General features: G+C 39.6%; 1 protein-coding gene across 1 annotated transcript in view; it reads left to right on the forward strand.

Moving 5' to 3' along the window:
• The first annotated feature begins 3,332 nt into the window (after nucleotides 1–3,332).
• LOC149744299 (dedicator of cytokinesis protein 11-like) overlaps nucleotides 3,333–18,876 on the forward strand; it is a 40,908-nt gene continuing 25,364 nt past the window's right edge. Inside the window, exon 1 of the mRNA XM_089904457.1 lies at nucleotides 3,333–3,433. The gene's annotated coding sequence lies outside the window, so the exon portion shown is untranslated. The remainder of the gene's footprint in view (nucleotides 3,434–18,876) is intronic.

Raw genomic sequence — 18,876 nt, forward strand, 5'->3', positions numbered from 1 at the left:
GTCCACCTTAAGAAACAGGAAACATCTCGAATAAACAACCTAACCTTGCACCTCAAGCAATTAGAGAAAGTAGAACAAAAAAACCCCAAAGTTAGCAGAAGGAAAGAAATCATAAACATCAGATCAGAAATAAATGAAAACGAAATGAAGGAAACAATAACAAAGATCAATAAAACTAAAAGCTGGTTCTTTGAGAAGATAAACAAAATAGATAAACCATTAGCCAGACTCATCAAGAAAAAAAGGGAGAAGACTCCAATCAATAGAATTAGAAATGAAAAAGGGGAAGTAAAAACTGACACTTCAGAAATACAAAAGATCATGAGAGATTACTACAAGCATCTCTATGCCAATAACATGGGCAACCTGGAAGAAATGGAAAATTCCTAGAAATGCACAACCTGCCAAGAGTGAATCAGGAAGAAATAGAAAATATGAACAGACCAATCACAAGCACTGAAATTGAAACTGTGATTAAAAATCTTCCAACAAACAAAAGCCCAGGACCAGATGGCTTCACAGGTGAATTCTATCAAACATTTAGAGAAGAGCTAACACCTATCCTTCTCAAACTCTTCCAAAATATAGCAGAGGGAGGAGCACTCCCAATTTCATTCTACGAGGCCACCATCACCTTGATACCAAAACCAGAGATGGATGTCACAAAGAAAGGAAACTACAGGCCAATATCACTGATGAACATAGATGCAAAAATCCTCAACAAAATACTAGCAAACAGAATTAAACTGCACATCAAAAGGATCATACACCATGATCAAGTGGGGTTTATTCCAGGAATGCAAGGATTCTTCAACATATGCAAACCAATCAATGTGATACACCATATTAACAAATTGAAGGAGAAAAACCATATGATCATCTCAATAGATGCAGAGAAAGCTTTCGACAAAATTCAACACCCATATTTGATAAAAACCCTCCAAAAAGTAGGTATAGAGGGAACTTTCCTCAACATAATAAAGCCCATATATGACAAACCCACAGCCGACATCATCCTCAATGGTGAAAAACTGAAAGCATTTCCACTAAGATCAGGAACAAGACCAGGTTGCCCACTCTCACCACTCTTATTCAACATAGTTTTGGAAGTTTTAGCCACAGCAATCAGAGAAGAAAAGGAAATAAAAGGAATCCAAATCGGAAAAGAAGAAGTAAGGCTGTCACTGTTTGCAGATGACATGATACTATACATAGAGAATCCTAAAGATGCTACCAGAAAACTACTAGAGCTAATCAATGAATTTGGTAAAGTAGCAGGTTACAAAATTAATGCCCAGAAATCTCTGGCATTCCTATACACTAATGATGAAAAATCTGAAAGTGAAATCAAGAAAACACTCCCATTTACCATTGCAACCAAAAGAATAAAATATCTAGGAATAAACCTACCTAAGGAGATAAAAGACCTGTATGCAGAAAATTATAAGATACTGATGAAAGAAATTAAAGATGATACAAATAGATGGAGAGATATACCATGTTCTTGGATTGGAAGAATCAACAAGCTGAAAATGACTCTACTACCCAAAGTAATCTACAGATTCAATGCAATCCCAATTAAACTATTGCTGGCATTTTTCACAGAACTAGAACAAAAAATTTCACAATTTGTATGGAAACACAAAAGACCACGAATAGCCAAAGCAATCTTGAGAACGAAAAACAGAGCTGGAAGAATTAGTCTCCCTGACTTCGGACTATACTACAAAGCTACAGTAATCAAGACAGTATGGTACTGGCACAAAAACAGAAAGATAGATCAATGGAACAGGATAGAAAGCCCAGAGATAATCCCACGCACATATGGTCACCTTATCTTTGATAAAGGAGGCAGGAAACTACTGTGGAGAAAGGACAGCCTCTTCAATACGTGGTGCAGGGAAAACTGGACAGGTACATGTAAAAGTATGAGATTAGATCACTCACTAACACCATACAGAAAAATAAGCTCAAAATGGATTAATGATCTAAATGTAAGGCCAGAAACTATCAAACTCTTAGAGGAAAACATAGGCAGAACACTATGACATAAATCAAAGCAAGATCCTTTTTGACCCACCTCCTAGAGAAATGGAAATAAAAACAAAAATCAACAAATGGGACCTAATGAAACTTCAAAGGTTTTGCACAGCAAAAGAAACCATAAACAAGACCAAAAGACAACCCTCAGAATGGGAAAAAATATTTGCAAATGAAGCAACTGACAAAGGATTAATTTCCAAAATTTACAAGCAGCTCATGCAGCTCAATAACAAAAAAACAAACAACCCAATCAAAAAATGGGCAGAAGACCTAAATAGACATTTCTACAAAGAAAATATACAGACTGCCAGCAAACACATGAAGGAATGCTTAACATCATTAATCATTAAGGAAATGTAAATCAAAACTACCTTGAGATATCATCTCACACCAGTCAGAATGGCCATCACCAGAAATCTAGTAACAATAAATGCTGGAGAGGGTGTGGAGAAATGGGAACACTCCTGCACTGCTGGTGGGAATGTGAATTGGTACAGCCACTATGGAGAACAGTATGGAGGTTCCTTAAAAAACTACAAATAGAACTACCATATGACCCAGCAATCCCACTACTGGGCATATACCCTGAGAACACCAAAATTCAAAAAGAGTCATGTACCAAAATGTTCATTGCAGCTCTATTTACAATAGCCCGGAAATGGAAACAACGTAAGTGCCCATCATCGGATGAATGGATAAAGAAGATGTGGCACATATATACAATGGAATATTACTCAGCCATAAAAAGAAACGAAACTGAGCTAATTGTAATGAGGTGGATAGACCTAGAGTCTGTCATATAGAGTGAAGTAAGTCAGAAAGAGAAAGACAAATACTGTATGCTAACACATATATATGGAATTTAAGAGAAAGGAATGTCATGAAGAACCTAGGGGTAAGACAGGAATAAAGACGCAGACCTACTGGAGAACGGACTTGAGGATATGGGGAGGGGGAATGGTGAACTGTGACAAAGCGAGAGAGAGCCATGGACATATGTACACTACCAAACGTGAGGTAGATAGCTAGTGGGAAGTAGGCGCATAGCACAGGGATATCAGCTCGGTTCTTTGTGACCGCCTGGAGGGGTGGAATAGGGAGGGTGGGAGGGAGGGAGACGCAAGAGGGGAGAGATATGGGAACATATGTATATGTATAACTGATTCACTTGGTTATAAAGGAGAAATTAACACACCATTGTAAAGTAATTATACCCCAATAAAGATGTTAAAAATAATAAAAAATAAAAATAAAAAGAAATGAATCAAATTTCATATGGCTGTGCCCATCTGTTTTTCAGGATCTACATGTGTACAAGTTCTTCCATCATTGCCAGCTGATTCAGTCAGGCTCGAATGAAGTTCCAGGGGAGCTCATTAAATATTTAAAGGTAAATGAACTGTAGCTTTCTGTGAAAGGTTTGTTTTTCATGTTGTTTGGTTGCCACATTTTTTGACGTGGCGGAAAAAATATCAAACGAACCCTTTAAAAATACTTTTGGCTGTGTACCCTCAAGAGAACACTTTCTATTATGTGCTTTTCCATCAAGAGGCTGTTTAGAAGCAGACCGCAGAATTGCTACATTACGAAGAAAATGTTTTAGCCAGAATTCGTTGACATATTTTTGAAAATCTCATGAAAATGTTTATTTCAGTTCCATAAATTGATTTTTCCAGGCCTTTTCTCATCTTGCCGATGGCCTGGTAAATGTGGAAAAAGTTTGGGGAAAAGGGCCAGGAGAAATGGAGTCACTTTTGCTTGGAATGAAATGTGAAATGATTCCTGTGTTCATAGGTGAAAGATTATCAGAAGGGTCAGCTAAAAAAAGAGAACCTAGTTTCTGCATGTTGCATAGGAGGGAGTCACAATTAACGCCATATTTTATCAAATGTATTGAGAATCCAAGACTCCATTTATTCCCTAATGGGGTGGGACAGGGTGCACGTCATGGGACCCAGCTAACAGTGACTTTTCTTTTCAGTAGATCAGCCATGGCCAGTCAAACATTTTTATTTTAAATGAAGCCTCTAAAGGATTTCCCTTTAGGCATATGTTAATAGTGAATGATATTCTCAGGAAATGAAAAGGTTCATTTCTTTCAGAGAGGTAGTATGACATGGGGTAATACACTTATGGGTTCTGGAATCACAAACTGAATTTGTGTCCCAGGTATGTCACTTATTAGCTCTTTGATTGACCTTGACAAACTTACTTAACTTCTCCAAGCCTTTGTTTCTTCTTCTCTCACATAAAGATAAAAACCTACTTGTAGTCATGAGAGAAATGCAAATCAAAACTACAATGACGTATCACCTAACACCAGTCAGAATGGCCATCATCAAAAACTCTACAAACAATAAATGCTGGAGAGGGTGTGGAGAAAAGAGAACCCTCTTGCACTGTTGGTGGGAATGTAAATTGATACAGCCACTATGGAGAACAGTATGGAGGTTCCTCAAACAACTACAAATAGAACTACCATACAACCCAGCAGTCCCACTACTGGGCATATGCCCTAAGAAAACCATAATTCAAAAAGAGTCATGGACCACAATGTTCATTGCAGCTCTATTTACAATAGCCAGGACATGGAAGCAACCTAAGTGTCCATCGACAGATGAATGGATAAAGAAGATGTAGCACATATATGCAGTGGAATATTACTCAGCCATAAAAAGAAGCGAAATTGTGTTATTTGTAGTGAGCTTGATGGACCTAGAGACTGTCATACAGAGTGAAGTAAGTCAGAAAGAGAAGAACAAATACCGTATGCTAAGACATATATATGGAATCTAAAAAAAAAAAAAGAAAAAATGGTCATGAAGAACCTAGGGGCAAGACAGGAATAAAGACGCAGACCTACTAGAGAATGGACTTGAGGACACGGGGAGGGGGAAGGGTAAGCTAGGACGAAGTGAGAGAGTGGCATGGACATGTATACACTACCAAGTATAAAATAGTTAGCTAGTGGGAAGCAGCCGCATAGCAAAGGTAGATCAGCTCGGTGCTTTGTGACCACCTAGAGGGGTGGGATATGGAGGGTGGGAGGGAGACGCAAGAGGGAAGAGATATGGGGATAGATGTGTATGTATAGCTGATTCCCTTTGTTATACAGCAGAAACTAACACACCATTGTAAAGCAATTATACTCCAATAAAGATGTTAAAAAACAAAACAAAAAAAAACAACCCACTTGTAGGGTGGTTACGAGGCCTCAGTGAGATAAAGCATCTGGTATATAGTATTCATTCATTCCACACTTTTTTCTTGAGTGCGTCCTATGGGCCAGGCTTCATTCTAAACATTGGGAGGATAAATGAAAAAAGCAAACAGTATCCCTGCTTTCAAGGAGCATACTTTGTTGTGGAGACAGATGGACAATAAACACATAAACAAATGCACACACACACACACACACACACACACACACATATACAGTGGTCCCTCTATCCTTGGAGGATTGGTTCCAGGACCCTCCATAGATATCAAAGTCCAAAGATGCTCAAGTCCCTTGCAGTCAGCTCTCCGTATCCACAGATGCGGAACGTGTGGATACGGAGGGCCGACTGTGTTTGTCATGTCAGGTGGTAATAAGTGCTATAAAGAAAACCAAAACATAGTGCAGGGGAGTAGGAGTGATGAGTCCCTCTTTTAGATAAAGTGTCAGAGAAGAGCTCTCCAGTAAAGTGATGTTTGACAGAGACCTAAAGGAAAGGAGGGTGCCAACTATGTGGAATTCTGGGGGAGAGCTGGGAATAGCAAGGGCAAAGGCCCTGAGGAGCTTGCTTGGTGTGCTCAAGGAACAGCCGGAATTCCAGTGTGTCTGGCACACAGAATGATTTGCCCTCACATTGGAAAGGTGGCTGGGTTGCTGGTCAGGTCAGGCCTCCTAAGCCATGATGAGAGTTGGAATTGTACCCTGAATGAGATGGAAATCGTTGAACAGAGAAGTGACATGATGTGACTTTGGTTGTAAAGTATCATTCTGCCTACCATACAGAAAATATATTGTTGGAAGGGTAGAATCAGGGAGGTAGCCGATAAATGGTGGCTACGATTCTTAATTATCATTAAGAAGTATAGTAGTCATCTAACTTCAAATCCTTTTCTTGGGTAATGTCTAGAACTCCCACTCTATGTATGAATGCATTGTCTGTTGAGATCATTGTCTTTTTCTTCCAGTGGGGAAGCTTTGTAAAAGTTTTAACAGAGTTGAACAGAACACTATTTTCCTATACTGGTATTCTTAGAATGGAGGAAAAAGAAAGTACTCATATTTGCGTTTTTAAGGGTGTGGAATTTCTGATATTTATGTGACCTATGCTTGCCCTCTAGTGGCAGTGAATGAAATGTCATGTGATTATAGAAAGAGCCAAACTCCAGTATGGAATGTTAGCACTGAAAGGGATCTTTAGCGATTTTGTTTTACAGATGAGGAAACTGAGGCCCGAGGAGAGTGATTTGCCTGTGGTCATTCTGGTTACTAGCAGAGCTGAGCCAAGCCTGTCTCTTGATGTGTCTCTTGACTCCTAGTCCTGTTTTCTTTCTATCAAACCTTGCTACCTGTTGTCCTTATAAATGACAGTGTTTCATCACTTCATTTAACCATCTACATGTTGAGCCCTTATTATGTGTTCAGTATTTTCCTAGATGCTGTGGGGCTTGCAGAGAAGAATAACTTAGGCTCATTGTCTATAGGGATCTTACAACTAGTCAGAGAGACAGGATCCACTTAAGTCAAATGACAATATAAGTCAGTAGTACAAATGATAGTCCAAAGCAATATGTAGTTAAATGTCAAATGCGTGATACAGGGTATAAATGCTAAGAGTTCAGAAAACCGAGGAACCACTGAGACTAGAGGGTTCCCATCTTTATCCCTTTGGTTCCTTATTTTATTCATTTATTCAGTCATCCCTCAAATATTTATTGAGCACCTACTATGGGTCACATATTGTACTGGATGCTGGGACTATAATGGGAACGAGTTAGACAACATACCTACTCTAGTTGGGGTAGAGAGATTATATATAAGCAAGTCACGTTACATAGGGATGAGTGCTGTGAAGAAAATAGACCAGGTTAATGGGCTCTAGCATGACCAGGAGTGCAGTCAAGATGGACTTGTCAGGGAAGGCCTGTCTAGGAGATGACACCATTTCAAGCTGAAAAGAAGCTGATGGGAGGAAGACAGCCATAGGTGATAAAGCTGTGTAAAAGGATGACAGAATATTGCAGCAGGTGTAAACACTTTGCAGTGGGATGTGTGGAAAGAAGAAAAACAAAGAACGTAGCTAGAGCACATTGAGCAGCAAAGCAGGAGGATGGCCTCAGATGAGTGGGGAGTGATAGGCAGGGTACATGTAGGACGGGGAGCCCTTCACAACTTTTTGTTCATGGTGGTTGGTTTTGTTTGTAACAGAGGGAAATGACATTGTGGAATTTGCCTTTCAAAAAGAACCCTCTGGCTGCTTTGTGGAGAATAAATTCCAGAGGAACAGTACTGGTGCAGGGAGATCACTTCTGCATGGAAGGTCCGTCTCTCTTTTCTACTTGATGTGATCCTACTTACGATCTTTGAACCTTCCTCCTTTCTGAAGCCTCATATGACATTCCCTCCTCACTGGCAGACTCGGCTGCTTCTTCCGCTGTATGCCTTGTATATACCGCTGTTGTACTGTTTAGTGTTTGTATCGCAGTGATTTAGTTCCATGTGTTTTCCCCACACAGTCTGTGAACTTCTTGATGGTAGGAACCATGTTTTTTTGATGTGCTTGGCAATTGAAAGTTCATTCAGTATGCCTTTGTTGAATGAGTGAATGAATGGCTTCACTGAACTGGGGGTTTGAACTTGACTGGGAAGGGTGGCGAGGATTTGGCTACAAAGTGTGAACAAAGGTAGCAGTGCATTGATATATTCAAGGAGCAGTCAAGACACCAGTGTGGCCTCGTGAAGAATGATGAGTGTTAAGGTTAAGAGTGTAAGCTGGGTCTTAAGTAACTTAGACTTAATACCTGGGTCAGAGTTTCTCAAACTTGGCACTATTGACATTTGGGTCAGGATAAGTCTTTGTTGTAAAGGGCTGTCCTGTTCACTGGAGGGTGTTTAGAAGCATCTCTGGCCTATCCACTAGATGTCAGTAGCACCCCCCCAATTGTGACAGCTCAAAATGTCTCCGGACATTGGGGTTGGGTTGTGGCACATGGTCTCTGGTTGAGAACCACTGCCCTAGGTCATGGGGAAGCATCAAAAGAATCTTGTTGGTGGCACAAGGTGGCCTGATGTAACCCCTATTTGAGGAGGATTAAGTTTTGGAAATGAGAGACATATTGGGAGTGAGGAGAAAGTGTACATAGACCTACTAGAAAATTATTAGACTATTTTGGTTATAGGTTAGAGTTCTGAAAAAGGGCGATGGCTGTAAGGATAGAAGAGAGAGGGCAAAAGGAAGGAAAAACCTGAAGGATAGACCATGGGTTCCCTGAGCTCTGTTTCTTGCCTTATGCATCCGATTGAAGAGAGGCTGCCTGGAAATCTCAGAGGTCACTGTTGAGATGATTCGAATATAGATGAGAAAAGCCTGAAAAGGGATGCTGAGAGTAAGGATGGCAACATAGAGCAAGAGTAAGGGAGGCTATGAAAGATAAATGCTGAGTTCCTTAGTACAGAGACTTGTTTTACCCGTGTCTGTATTTCCCAGGGCACTAAATATTGAATTGGTGTAGAAGGTGCTCAGTGAGGTTTTTTTGGTTGACCAGTTGACTAAATGAGTGAGTGAATGAATGAGCGAATAAATGAATGCGGAGAGAAGGGAAGTAAGAAGAAAGACATTTTACATATTTAACTGCTTGTATCATTTCTATGTATACACGGACATATTTCTTCTTTTTGATGTCAAGATACTGATCAGTAGAGATGAGTGTTAGCACTTTGAAGAAATGTATTGTGAGATGTTAGAATGCAGAACTGCCTCAGCTTGTGGATGGTGCTAGTGTAAAGCCAATTATATATAGAAACACACTTTATTGAATGCCATGTAACTTCTCGCCACAAAGTAATGGCCCACTTGCCGCTGTAAAACACACGAACTTGGGGGCTGGTAGGCCCGTCTCCATTACCTCCAAACATGCCTGCTCCTCGCCCCGATTGAGTGTTGGTTTACCAAGAGTCTGTTGTCTTTATTCCAAAACCTGTTGATCCCAGTTATACTTATCTTCAATAGAGCATTTAATATTAAATGAACTAACAGAATCTGAGTGCCAAAATAGAGATGTGGCTAAAGTAACTGACAAAGTCCCCTATCCCCTGAAGCTCATGTTTAAAGTGAGCTTATATTCTAGTGAATGTAGTTTTCATTACTTAATTTTTTGTTGTTTCACCTTTGCAAGTTATATCATATTTTGGTTTATTTTCATAACTAATAATGACTTATTTTAGTGTTTGCATGCCATGGAGATCCATGTCATGATACAGTTTCTACCTGTAATTCTTATGCAACTCTTCCGAGTCCTCACAAATATGACCCATGAAGATGACGTGCCTATCAGCTGCACCATGTGAGTTTCAGTGTCATAATACCAAGAAGCAACTTTTGTTTCCTTTTGCATTTCTTCATTTGAAATATAAATTTATCTTCCAAATGAGAACCCCAAAGTCAGAAATCTAATATCAGTTTTCTCTAGTTTCATACTTCTCATACCAGGGGACTTATATCCCCAGGGACAGGTGATACCAGAAACCATAGGATAAACTTCCTCAACCAGAGGTTCTAAAGCTGCTGCATGTTAGAAGATTTTAAAAATGTCTGTTCACGGACCACACTTCATACCAATTAAACCAGAATCTCTGAAGGTGGAACTCAGCATCAGTATTTTTTTTTTAAGTTTCCCTGATGATTCCCTAATGCAAGGGAGTTTGAGAACCATTGCCCTTGACCAGTCTCGTCCAATAGAACTTTCTCCAGTCGTGGAAATGTTCTATACCTGTGCTTTCCAATATGGTGGCCATTAGCCACATTTAGCTGTTGAGCACTTGAAATGTGGCTAGTGTAACTGAGGAACTGAAGTTTTTTTTTTTGTTTGTTTTGTTTTTCCTTGCGGTACGCGGGCCTCTCACCACTGTGGCCTCTCCCGTTGCGGAGCACAGGCTCCGGACGCGCAGGCCCAGCGGCCATGGCTCACGGGACCAGCCGCTCCGCGGCATGTGGGATCCTCCCGGACTGGGGCACGAACCCGTGTCCCCTGCATCGGCAGGCGGACTCTCAACCACTGCACCACCAGGGAAGCCCAGGAACTGAAGTGTTAATCGTAGTTAATTTTAATTCATTTAATCGCCACTTGTGACTAGCAGCTCTCACATTGGACAGAGTTGCCCTAGGCCATCAAATTGTACTCGAAAGAATAATGGAGTGTTCTTTTTATATGAAAACAAACAAGGATATATTGTAGAGTAGGATGCAAAATGCACCTGTATTTTGAAATTAAAACAGGAGTTTTTCAAAAAATTGTGAGCTCAGTGCTGGCTCTTTCTGGCTTTGCTGCTTCTGCTGTTGCCACTTCTGTTGAGCCTCTCTGGAGCCTCAGGGCTGAAGTGCCACACACCTCCATACTGTTTGCTCTTCTCTGCTGCTGGGCATAGTCTGGTTGCAAATTTAAAAAGCATTATTCTAGTCCAGTTGTTCTCAAAATGTGGTTCCCAGACCAGCAGCATCAATATCACCTAGGAGCTTATTAAAAATGCTAATCATTGAACTTCACCCCAGACCTAAAAAATCAGAAACTCTGGGAAAGGGGTGAGCACTTTACCCTCCAGGTGTTTCTGAGGCACGCTAAAGTTGGAGAACCACTGCTGGTCTCATAATTTTAAAACTTTCTATGAATCTTAGGTTTACTTCCAATTTTAGTTCATATCATTATACCTGCTCTGTCTCTCCCTTCCCTTTTCCCCCATCTGTTGTCATGCTTAACATTTTTTTCTATTCTTTTCCTTTTATTCTCACTAGAGGGGATTTCAATATTTACCTTACTGAAGGTTTTTTGTTTTTTTTTTTTTTACTATATGGTAATTATGACCATACTTCAAATGTGGTTTAGAAAGGAGATGAAATATCTGGGTTGCCAAAATAAAATATCCGTCTTTTGAACCAGGAAACATATTTTACAAGACCCTGGGCATGTTAGATGCTGAAATCTCTGTTAGACCCGAACTAAGATGCAGTCATCTCACCTTTAATTATTTAGGCAGTATTAGGTATTTTTAGGGTTAAGTATGATGGTTTTATCGAACAATCAAACTATAGTGGTTAATTGTAGCCTGACATGCTGACTTTTGTGAATGTTGTTTCAGGGTTCTCTTACATATCGTATCAAAGTGCCATGAACAAGGCTTGGATAATTATTTAAGATCCTTCATAAAGGTTTGTGGAGTAAAGCTTTCTTTCTGAGCAGTTTGTCTTCTGAGAGAATTTTGTCTCACAGCTCGTTTTCTTTGATTGTAGTATAGCTTCCGACCTGAAAAACCCAGTACTCCTCAGGCCCAGCTGATACATGAAACTCTGGCTACTACAATGATAGCGGTATTGAAACAGTCTGCAGACTTTTTAGCAATAAACAAACTGCTAAAGGTAAGGGCACAGGAGACGACAGGCAAGAAAAGCAGCCAGAGATATGCTTGTTTGATACCCTCCCATTTCACTTCTAGTCTTTCATCGTTTCCTCATGTGACTTTCCTTTTCCTCACCACTTTACCTACACATCCTTTTCCCCCAAGTTCTCCACAGAACCTCCTTCATTCCCTTCACCCTTCCCACCCCATCCTGCCCACAGTCGAATGTGTAATAGAAAGAATTTTGGAGGAGATAGACCTGGGCTAGAATCCTCTATTCACTGCATAATAGTTCTGTGACCCAGAGCCTGTTATTTAGCAGTCCTGAGCCTCCACTTCCTCATTTCTAAAATATAAGCAAAGCATTTAACATGTTGTTTCTGGCACATAGTAGGCACTCAAATGGTGGCTCTTATTATTGTCATGTTTTTACTATTCCTGTTAATAATGGTAGAATTTCAATTTTTGGGTATTTTAGGATGTATCTGCTTGAGGCTTCTCTGTACCCTTCAAATTACATTTACACAAACACCTCTGCTACTTGGGCTGGCCCCAGTGTTGTACCAAGGGCAGGGTTGGGTCCCCCACTGGGTGCAGGCCATAATACAATTCATTGTCTATAGAGAATTTAAAACCAATACTAAAGTAAACTAAAAGTTGGTTTGCTCTTATCACCACATGTAGGCAAATCAAAGCAGTGTCAGTGATAAAACACCCCTCCCCACTGAGTTAAACATTCCCACCAAACAGCCTTTGTCCATCACCAGCCAGCCCTAAGGTACACTACTACCTTTTTGCCAACACAATTTGAAGGTATCCTGTGGGACTTGGACAATTGCGATCACTTTAAAATGTTACTAAAGTTCAGAGACAAAATCCATAGTGATTCGTCAACCTCTGCTAAGCTTCAAGGATTTGGGTAACTATTAAAGATTGATTTGTTTATTTTAGTACTCATGTTTTTTCTTTGAAATTATTGCAAAGTCTATGGCCACATACTTGTTGGAAGAGAATAAAATTAAGGTAAGTAGGCTCAAGAATAATATTTAACATAGACAAAGAAGGCTAATCTTATTCACAGGTAGCCGTGACATGCAAATCCTCTTTTATATTTTAAGGGCTCTTAGCCCTTAGCTTTTTCAATTTTGCTGAAAACAAGCAAACAAACAATGGATGTATTGCAAAAATCTGACAGTTCATTTGTTTTCAAAGTCTAATCGTCAGAGACTCTTCCACATAGATTGTTTCCTGTGAGGTATTTGCCATGTTAAATGCATTATCTTTGAAGCTTTCCCTTTGTCTTGTGGTTTTAAAATGTCTATGTCGCAGCCAGAACATGGTAAGGAATTATTCTTCACCAATATGGTCTTTAAAGCCAAAGAAAAAAAATTACCTACTTTCTAGAGACTCAGCTAGGCTGCTGGAGAAACTTTTGACTGAATTAATCCATCAATTCAGTTAAACAGCCATGTCTGATCCCCCACCCCCAATGGTTAATTATTTAAATCAGAGGTCCCACATAGGTGGCTTAACCAGAAGGCACGTCTTGCTGGTTTTACATGGTGTTTCTCAGAAATATTAATTTGAATGCCTTTAGGTGGGGCATGTACTTTCTATGTTGCCACAAACCCCACCACTCCTTAATATACCCCGACACTCTTTATACATTTAAATAACTTCTCTGACCCTGTTGGCCTCTGAGTTTGTAACTCTTGAACTAAAGGCACAGTCTACACATTGCTAATATAATCACCATCTACTTGTTGCTAATACATGTAAATAAAAATGGTTGAGTTTGGTCAATGAGACTATTTTGAGAAATATCAGAAACTCCTATATTTATGAAAGATAGCACATTTCTCGTTGTTGTATTTTTATTCTCCGTATGTAAGGGGCAATGCTGGAATGCGATTGTTCTAGAAAGTGGGTAATAATAATATTTGATTTGCTGCAGAGAAGGGGCATGGATTTGTAAGGCACTTAGTTTTTACTTCTCTCCACTCCCCATCTTCTCACAGCCTTTCAGCATGTCTCAACCTTATCTTAAGAACCTCATAGTAAATAATCCACCCAAGCAGTTTTAGTATCTCACATACCCTTGTTTTCTTATTAAAAATTCACAACTAGGTTTCAGATCTCCAGAGCATGATTTTCTGATGTAAGACCTCTGTTTACCAGAATTAAAACAAAGTTTTAACACTATTACATGAGCCCTTTTGTGTATTAAAAACCAAACATCCACATATCTTTTTAAAGTAAAGATGAGACTATTTGAAATATAAAATCTCCGTTTCTTCCATGGAGTTTAAACTTAAAGTTTGCTATGTAAACGGAATAGAACGTAGTCGATTTAATAGCAGTATTTACCTCATTCAAGTCAACAAACATTTGTCTGTCTTCTGTGTGAGAATCCAAAGATGTGAGAGGCTATCTCTGTAATTATATTCAAATACATGTACAAGATCAAGTGTGATGACTGCTATACTGAAAATACAAACAAAATACAATCGGAAAACAAGAAAGGGGGGGATTAGGACCAGGTAGTATGAACAGAGACTAGAAGAATAATTCCCCAAGACAGGGTTGAGCGTGTTTCAGGTAGAGGATTCATGAGCAAAGATGAGATATATGCATTCAAGAATTGTTCAGGGAGGAGCAAGAAAGTCATTGTGCAGAGTTTAGGATGTGTGGAGGTAGAGCTGGCAAGACCATCTGATGCCAGATGATGAAAGGCCTTGAATGTCAGGCTAAGGGATTTAGATTCGGAGCTATGTGCCATGGAGCTATCTATATACCAAAGATTTTGGAAGAGGTGAGGAAAAAGCCAGAGTCAAGGCAACCAGTTAGAAGACCAGTCTTTCCCCCTTGTCTGCCTGGCAGAGTCCATTCATCTTTTAGGCTCAACTCTTTCCTAACCTTCCCACACAGGGCTGATCACCCCTTCTGTTGTTTACCCGTCCTTTACATACTTGTATAACTTTTTATTGTGCTGTATTTTAATTATTTGTTTGTTTATTTGTCTTTACCATTAGACAAGACTAAAGACCATATCTTATTCACCTTTGTATTTCTCTAGAATGTAATGCATTGTTTCAAACACAGTAGATCCTCAAAATGTTTTTGGATGAACAGATAAATATAAGCCTACCTCATTAATCCAGGTGAGAGGTGATGAGGCAGTGGAAGTTGAAAGGAGAGATGAGAAGTGAGATGCAAATGGCTGATTAATCAAATATTGAGTTCCTTCTATTTCACAGGGTTACTGTAGGTACCATGGAGAACATAAGAAAAAGAGATCATTCCTATTGTCCTCTCTAGGTGAAAACAGGAAAATAATAAGGAAAATACAAGCTAGTATAAAGTGTTTAAAGGGCCCTGTAGACCAAGGTGGTTAATGAAAATGGGCTTCATCATTAAAGAATGGGCAGGATTATGTAGAAGCAGTGATAGAATTGCTAGCTAGACCTGGCATGAGCAGAGACCCAGAGGTGGGAATGCACAGTGCATCTTCAGTGGGTAATAAGTAGATGAGCTGTATTGGGAAATAAAACTGGAAAAGTAGGTTGGGACAAGATTGTGAGTGCCCTTGAATGCCAAGCTAAGGAGTTTGAAATTATATTAGAGGCAATAGGAAACTGTTGAAAGCTTTTGGGAAGAAAGGTGACATGATTAGGGCTAGGACTTAGAGATTAATCTGGAAGCAGTTGGATGGAAAGATTAGTGGCAGGAAGACAGGTTTGGAGGATAACTGCAGTTGTGCAGTTGCAAGGTAATGAAAGCCTTAACCAGGAGAGTGATAGCAGGAACATATAAATAACTAGTAGGGTTGTCACAGAGGAAGAATGTTTTGTAGGCCAAGACTTCACAGGACCCACAGAAAAACTTCACTTTTGGCCTGAAATGTTCACATAGGTAAGCCCCACTAACCACCCTCCAGTTCACTTTGAGCTTTGAGAGTTAACCAAAATGAGGCAGTATAGCTAATAGATTACATATCAATATATATGCATATATATGTTTATATACATATATGTGTATATATATGTATACATGTATTTGTGTGTGTATATATATATGTGTATATATATCTTAGTTTGAAAATTATACAGTTGAGTCCCAATTCCAATGATAAGTCATTTGCCCTTTATCTCTCTATTTTTTTAAAAAATAAATTTTATTTATTTATTTATTTATTTTTGGCTGCATTGGGTCTTCATTGCTGTGCTCAGGCTCTCTCTAGTTGCGGTGTGCATGCTTCTCATTGCGGTGGCTTCTCGTTGTGGAGCACGGGCTCTAGGCGTGCAGGCTTCAGTAGTTGTGGCACGCTGGCTCAGTAATTGTGACTTGCAGGCTCTATAGTGCAGGCTCAGTAGTTGTGGCACACGGGCTTAGTTGCTCCGCAGCATGTGGGATCTTCCCAGACCAGGGATCGAACCCGTGTCCCCTGCATTGGCAGGCAGATTCTTAACCATTGTGCCACCAGGGAAGTCCCATTTTATCTCTTTAAGGTCACCTAAATCTCTGAAAGTTTTTCTATTATCTGTAAAAGTGAGAATGTCATCCCCTTAATGTGGAAAAAATTTTAAAGTTTTAGAATTATGTAACTAACTGTTCATTTTGATTTGGTTTCTATAGCGCTGTCTGACACTAATGGATAGAGGATTTGTTTTCAATTTGATAAATGACTATATATCTGGATTCAGCCTCAAAGATCCTAAGATAAGTTATAAGGACATAACTGCAGTGGGTGTCAGACATTAGAGTGTGAGAACAATGGTGACATTCTCCTCTGGAGGATTTGGAACTGCTGTTTTCATTTAGGTGCTTTGACTAGAGTTATACCTCAAAGCAGGGAATAATGGATAGTGTTTTGGGGGTCCCCAATACTACCCCGTGTTTGATGGTTCACTAGAATGACTCACAGGACGTACTCATGGCTAAGATTCATTACAGTGACACAAAAAGGATGCTCAGTTGGATCAATAAGGGGAAAAGACATCAAGTGGAGTCCTTGGCAATCTACGTGTAGGCTTCCTGAGTGCCCTCCCTCCTGTGAAGGGTCACATAGAGCACATCCTCTCTCCAGCAGTGAAAATTGAGCCACATGTGTGCAACATTTCTCTTTAGGGAAGCCCATTTGAGACTCAGGGCTTAGGGGTTTTGTTGGGGGCTAGTTATGTATTTGAGGCTGGTCAAAATTTCCAGAGTCTTGGAAAGGACAGGAAGGCAGATGTTCACCATAAATCACATGGTTTGCACACTGCTGAACAGGTTGGCACAGAAGGCACAGTCTTATCATGTAGGAAATGTTTGTTTCAAGATCTAATTTCCCACACCACAAAACAGAAAATCACAGGCCAATATCTTTGATGAACATAGACGCAAAAATCCTCAACAAAATATTAGCAAACTGAATTCAACAATACATTAAAAGTGTCATACAACATGATCAAGTGGGATTTATTCCAGGGATACAAGGATGGGTCAACATCCACAAATCAGTCAACCCGATTCATCACATTAATAAAATGAAGGATAAAAATCATATGGCCATCTCAATAGATGCAGAAGAAGCATTTGCTAAAATTCGACATCCATTTATGATAAAAACTCTCAACAGTGGGTATAGCGGGAACATAACTTAACATAATAAAGTCCATATATGACAAACCCATAGCTAACATCATACTCAACAGTGAAAAACTGAAAGCTTTTCCTCTAAGATCAGGAACAAGGGGCTTCCCTGGTGGCACAGTAGTTAAGAATCTGCCTGCCAATGCAGGGGACATGGGTTCGATCCCTGGCCCAGGAAGATTCCACATGCCGTGGAGCAACTAAGCCCATGTGCCACGACTACTGAGCCTGCACTCTAGAGCCCGTGAGCCACAACTACTGAGCCCACGTGCCACAACTACTGAAGCCCGTGTGCCTAGAGCCTGTGCTCCACAACAAGAGAAGCCACCGCAATGAGAAGCCCATGCACCACAACGAAGAGTAGCGCCTGCTCACTGCAACTAGAGAAAGCCCACGCGCAGCAACAAAGATCCAATGCAGCCAAAAAAAAATCAGGAACAAGACAAGGATGCCCACAGAAATTAGGTGACAAAAAGAAATCAAAGGCATCCAAATTGGAAAAGAAAAAGTAAAACTGTCGCTATTTGCAGATGACATGATGATACATACAGAAAACCCTAAAGACTACACCAAAACTCTGTTAGAACTAATAAATGAATTCAGTAATGTTGTATGATACAAAATCAGCATACAGAAATCTGTGGTATTTCTATACACTAATAACTAACAATCAGCGAAATTAAGAAAGCAATCCCACTTACAATTGCATCAAAAAGAATAAAATACCTAAGAATAAATTTAACCTAGTAGGTGAAAGACCTGTACACTGAAAACTATAAGACACTGATGAAAGAAGCTGAAGAAGCCACAAATAAATGGAAATATTCCATAATCATGGATTGGAAGAATTAATATTGTTAAAATGTTCATACAACCCAAAGCAATCTACAGATTCAGTGTATTCCCTATCAAAATTCCAGTGGTATATTTCACAGAACTAGAACAAATAATTCTAAAATTTTGTATAAAACCACAAAAGATCCTGAATAGCCAAAACAATCTGAGAAAGAACAGAACTGGAGGTATCATGCTCCCTGTTTCCAAACTATACTACAAAGCTATCATAATCAAAACAGTATGGGACTGGCATAAAAACAGATACACAGATGAGCAGAACAAAACTGAGAGCCCAGAAATAAACCCATACATACGTGAACAATTAAGTTACAACAAAGGAGCAAAGCACATACAATGGAGAAAAGACAGTCTCTTCAATGAAAGGTGTTGGGAAAACTAGACAGCCACATGTAAAAGAATGAAACTAGACCGCTCTCTTACATCATAACACAAAAATTAACTCAAAATGGAGTAAAGACTTGAATGTAAGACCTGAAATCATAAAATTCCTAGAAGAAGACGTAGGCAGTAACCTTATTGACATCCTTCTTAGTGATGTTTTTGTGGATCTGACTCCAAAGGCAAAGGAAACAAAAGCAAAAATAAGCAAATGGGACTGCATCAAACTAAAAAGCTTTTACACAGTGATGGAAACCATCATCAAAATGAAAAGGCAGCCTACTGAATGGGAGAAGATATTTGCAAATCATATATCCATCAAGGGGTTAATATCCAAAATATATAATGAACTAATACAA

This window comes from Delphinapterus leucas, chromosome X (assembly GCF_059928025.1).
Source record: "Delphinapterus leucas isolate spDelLeu-1000000601 "Yukka" chromosome X, BTC_Dleu_Yukka2, whole genome shotgun sequence".
Taxonomy (NCBI): domain Eukaryota; kingdom Metazoa; phylum Chordata; class Mammalia; order Artiodactyla; family Monodontidae; genus Delphinapterus; species Delphinapterus leucas.